This window comes from Teleopsis dalmanni, chromosome 1, assembly GCF_002237135.1.
Source record: "Teleopsis dalmanni isolate 2A chromosome 1, ASM223713v2, whole genome shotgun sequence".
Taxonomy (NCBI): Eukaryota; Metazoa; Arthropoda; class Insecta; order Diptera; family Diopsidae; genus Teleopsis; species Teleopsis dalmanni.
In genome coordinates this window covers 173331560-173337506 of record NC_051846.1, presented here as the reverse complement: position 1 = coordinate 173337506, position 5947 = coordinate 173331560, and the positions used below count along the sequence as shown (strand labels likewise).

Below are 5947 nucleotides of genomic sequence, written 5' to 3'. Positions count from 1 at the left end.
AATAGTTATTGCAACTTTAAATCGAATTACCTAGAATTTGTCCTACTTTACTGTTAGTGAAATTAATATTTAAGACGTGCTCTGCTGCCAGTTACTAAACTCTGATATATAATCAAAAAATTTTTATTCCAAATTAAATATTTTGTTGTAGTATATACAACTTAAACCAAGTTAAAGTGAACTTTAATAACTCTATTATATATACATTCCAAAGTAATAGTAAAGAGATTTTAAATCAAAACAAATTTGATATTTTGAGCAAAATAATTGATTAAAACAAACTGAAGGCACGCACAGATTTTTAATTTTGTTGAACTTTGTTATTGTACATTTTCGATACGATGCTTGACTATAAAGTAACACTGAAAATGGAGCACAACACACCAAAATCCTGTTAGTTGTAAACTTTCAATGAAGCTCAAAACTATGTAGTAGGTTTGGGTGACTGACACTTCGTTGGTAATATGGACAGTTCATTTATGCTATAATAATATTAAAACTCTTTTCTACTAACTAATATCGTATCAACTAGGTGACTGCTAAATATGCAGTGTGATTTTGGCTTTGCAGAAAAGGTCTTAAAAACGTGCTTCATCTTATATGTGAGTGATCATTTTTTGCAATAAAAGTTTGAATATCTCTGGAAATCCTTTACTCAGCAACCTGATAGAGCTATTATTTTTCAAGCTTATAAACGTATCCAAGTTTATTGATTTGACAAGTTGATTCAATTTCAATTCAAAAGGCGGAGTTATGCCTGTTTAGCCAATTTATTATGCAGATAAGGTCAACATACCTTCGAGAATGACATCCAGGTTTTTTAGTTTGGTTCTCAGGTGGGATTCCTGAATTCACCGACTATTATTATTATTATTTTATTATTTGGATAAGGCATAGTGCATTGCGAACTAAAACATCTATTGTGTCACTTAGTCGGATTAGAGTGTTTCTCCATGTCCGATTTCTTTAATAAAAGATAGTATAAAACCTATATTTCCTATCTTTCCTAGGCTTAATTTCCTATGTTCCATGAAATATCATCCTTTTTCTTCGGTTCCTTTTTCTTCACTACAGTATCTGCAGTCCGCCATGGATTGGATTTTTAAGTTTGTTAGGTGATTATTTAATCTATAATGATGGGTTAATATTTTCTTAATATTTCTTGTTATTTTTTCTTAATTCAATGTAATTCTTAAAGCGTTTTAGGTTGTAAACCCCTAAAAGTACTTTATATACTGATGAGCAGAGTCGAGGGTACCTTTTTTCTCTAAGAAGAGAAAAGATTATAGAATGTTTTTACTAGTGATAAATGAAGATTTTTATTATCAAGAAAGGAGACCATATAAAGAAGATGCCTGCTTTTTTTGAAGTCATATGTGTGTAAGATAACTTTGGTCTCTATATTTGTTTGAGTGGTCTGCTAGGTCTATTATATAAACACCATTTTTTTCCGTCGTACCGGAACGGTTCATTTTTTGTGTTTATTAGGTTTTAGTGTGGAGGACCTCTACTGGAAGATGCTCCTTATATCCCAGAGGAGCATACGACCTCGGCCATTCTCTTATAGCGAACTCTATTACGTGATTCACGGCTGATGTTATTTCAGGACAATCTAACCTTGCCTAACTATATTGACTATAATGTATATCTTAATTATTATAATCTTTCACTTTACACAACATATTTTCTAAACTGAATGTTTGTAGACATTTTAAATCCATCAACGTCAAAATTGAATTTGGTTTAAATATCCTCATCCTTTCGAATTATTTGTGTGGTCTTCGTTCTCTACGACTTAGATATGCCGTACTCTAACTGTAAAGATGACTAAATGTGAAATCGTTTCCGCTGTAAAAGCACACGAGCGAAAGCGTATGTGTGCGGTAATTAATTTTATTTAATTTTTCTAGCAATAATGACGACATTACAAAATCACAAATAAAAAACTCAATCGAAACAGTGAATTATTCAGGCATGAAAAGGAAGACAAAACAAAGTCACACAAGGAGGAGTGAATTTGTACTGAAATTGTGAGAAGAAAAATTGCTGAAGTTAATTGTCAGTGCGTTGTTATTTCAGGAGATTACGAGCTTCTTCTTTGAGAAGTTAATAGTCAACTGTAACATAAAAAAGGGAAAAGTAATAAAAGAAGAGATTAAATAATTCACTGAACGTAGTTGAAAAATATGAAGGAAAAATCTTTTAAAGTTGAACATCTTTAGTTAAGCATAATACTTGCAGTACTTAGTACTCGAATCGTTTGAGGGATGTCGATTTTAAGTACTACGAATGCAAGAATAATGATGGCAAAAGAAAATCAAAACAGTTTCCCAGAGTTTTCCAGAGCTTCGAAGTTTTGTAGTTTGTTTGTGTGATTTTGCGGAAAGTCGAAAGCAGCATTTCCGACATATTTAACTGTTTTAATATCAAAAATTAAAAATGCTTTTTAAGCAAGGAAAATATTATTCGATGTATGTGGAGAAAATGTATTGACAGAACCCCATTGGCGAAAGAGATGTGCAAAACTTCCTTCCGGTAGATTTAATGTTCAATATGCATTAAGTTCTGTTAAGTTCTGTTGTACAATAGAAGACCAATTGAAGTTGAATACATAAAGGCATTGATTGAGAAGCTCTACACAATTACAATTGGTAAGATCATTGCGAAGTGCACCAAATTCGAACGGTTATGCAAGGTCTTTTCTTTCATTTCAATGCAAGAAATCATAAAATACAGCTTTAAAAGCCAATATACAAAAAAAAATTAATACTATTTGTTTGATGGGATTTTATACAAATTCACTTTTTTTTTTTTGGATTCATTAATGGATAATACTGGTAGAGACATCAGTATTTATTGAAAGAAAACATATAGTGTCCCACTAAAATTCTATGGGTTCATATGCAAGAAAATTGCAAAGACCTTTTATAAGTTTAATGGGTGTTTTACTACAAACACTATATGAAGAATATAGTGTATAGAATATAGACTCTGTAATTTCAAAACAGTATATAATTATATTTATAAATAAATTACAAAAATTGATATAACTATGCATTTCAATAACGCCAATTAAAAGGACTTTAAGTTTGTGTGCTACCACTGTGGTCTTCGGGCAAAAGCTGACAAAAAAAATCCTTGATAATAACAGTTCAATAATTATATACGAACTATTAAACCAACAGAAGTATTTCACAAGCAGTAATGATAGATATTCGAACATAATTGAAACAGTTGTAGGATCGACCCCAGAATTCAGTTGTTAAGGAATTAAATTGCGGAAAATTTCCTCACTATTACTTCCATTTCTATTCGAAATATATTTTTCGTTATAAAAAGAAAATAACTTTTATACTTCTTCCAGTCTCCATATAAGTTTCTAGATGTGAAAACCATAGATCAGTTTTTTGTCCGAAGCATCAGAAGTTCTCCAAGTATGAAATAATGTTACTGCCAGAAAATAGAAAGAGACAGCCGACAAAAATATAAAATTTATAACTCAATTATATGTATAAATCACAAGTAAACTTAATTCCTAATTGCATATTACCAATTATTGACTCTCCTTTCCTGATTTCCTCTCACCAATTTGGACTTTGTCTGTTATATCAGATGCGTAGAATCACAGCTGAAATAGAAAATTCATTTGCAGATAAAATCAAGTGCTCAGCGATTATTAACTCTCATTTCCTGATTCTCTTTCAACAATTTGGACTTTCTCTCTTAGCTCAGATGCGCAGAATAACAACAGCAAAAGAAAATTCATTTGAAGATAATAAAGACGATGATAGTAATAAGGACTTGTAAATAAGCCAATATTTTATCTTCCAATCCAATATAATGCTCTTATAAAGTAATATTTAACTCAACGATAATTTCAGGTAAAACACAGTAATGAGAACCCCAACTTCCTGTATCCTGCATACAAAAGATATACCACTGCCATCAAACAATACTACTACACATAGGTGAGAAAAGAATATATCTCAAATAGAAGTATGTAGTGTCATAGATGCTCATAGATTAACTAACGGATTTGAAAAAGTACTATTATAAAGCATTTTGATGGCTTATTACAGCACTTTTTTTTTTTATAAAAATAACGTATAAAAGGTAATAAAAAGATATATGAATAATGAGAATATTTCTTAATTATTAATATATTTAGCTTAACAAAAAAGTTCGGATGAATTACGTCGATGCCAGATCTATATATTAAATACGTAAGAAATTTGGTTTTCATTCAATTAAAATTCACATTTCATGCAAAAATTTAATACAAATGCAAGACAAATAAAGAAAAATTTTTCATATTTTTTAAAACATTAATTAAAAAGAGTGAAATTTTTTGCTAAAATTGATAAAACATTTAAGTGCTATATGAAGTTAGAAAAGTAAGAAATTTAGTTTCTATTTAACATCTTCATAGAGCTTTTTCTGCAGCATATATTGTCGAAAAAAAGCTTGAGTTCATACCGTAAAAAGTAATACCAAAATTCTTTCAAGCTGTCTTTGATGTTCTATTCTTCTTCTTTATAGTCGCATTACTAGCCAAAACATGTCTTAAAGCCTTCATTTAATTTTTTAAATTATATTCAACGCTTGCCTGAAATAGTCTTTAATATGGCAGCCAAAAGAAAAATTATATTAGAATTATATGGAAACTGCTTCCTTACATCCTCAATTCAAAAAAATAAACAGAAATCGTAAGATGTCAGATTAAGTGAATACTGTGAATGATCAGTAACAATGTTGTCTCCTTTGTTTGAGAATTTATGTACCATGACGATTTTGTAAGATGGTAATACAAAAAAAATCAGCTGTGTTGCTTTCGATTTTTTTTTATCGAATAAATTATTTTAATATTATGAAATATTTTTATGAAGTACGAAAATGTAATACTCAGAAATAAAAAGTTTATCAAGAAGCTTCAAATTATTTATAAACATTTTATTTAAATATGTTTCTTTTATAACATTAAAATGATAAATAACATAATAAATAGCTGTACTGTTAACATTTGTTTAACATTCGAATTATGTGAATAAAATGTTAATGATAACAGCTTTTCTACACCCGATTGTTGCTTGAGGGTTATGTTAATGTAAAAACAATAACGCATTAAATGCTTATTATGCATTATTGTGCATTTAATTTTAAAATGTTTGTTTTAAAAGTTACAGTAAATAAAAATGTAATTTATATGTATTTATGTTAAAAGATATATATATCAGAGTATACTATATATATGTATGTTTGTCAAAAAGTGATAGAGAAATTAATAGAAATAATATTTACAAATATAAATAATAAAATAAATATTTAAATCTTATGATAAAAATTCAAAATAACAAAATAATAATAATAATAATTTATATATTAAATTGTAGAGAAAGTAAATTATTTTCTGAAAACTTACCTATAAAAATCATATGTCAACAACAACAACAATTGAGTGAATTGAGAAGCATCGATAAATGAGAAGAGTAACACAATTAAAAAAAACACATAACTGTAACTACTTAAAAACAATTATTCACTTAAAATTTACATTATTTTCAAATAATTAATAAAACACTTCAATTACTTTTTAAACTATAATTTAGAAAATTAATATATGCAAAAACAAATTTAAAAAGTCAATAAAAAAACACAACACAGAATTGTTTAAAAACACGAGACGCCTAGCCGAGACGTTAAAGCTTTACTTCGCGGTGCATATGTGACTACTAAGCTGTGCTTTCTTCTACAAATATCGTGCAAATTTCCAGAACGAGTCGCATGAATAACGGCTTAAAGACAGTGAAGGGTTGTATTTTCACTTAAGAAGTCAACAATTAAAATTGTTTAAAAAATAGTAGTAGCCAACTACTTTAAATTATTATTGCATTAATATATTATATTATATTTTATTATATAGTAATATAGTTATACTATACTATATTAT

The 5947-nt window shown here is 28.4% G+C and overlaps 1 protein-coding gene across 1 annotated transcript in view; it reads right to left on the bottom strand.

Annotated features, from left to right (window-relative positions):
- The window catches only part of LOC119666739, a 36633-nt gene that overhangs the window by 14804 nt on the left and 15882 nt on the right, over positions 1-5947 (bottom strand). The gene's annotated exons all lie outside the window — the stretch shown is intronic.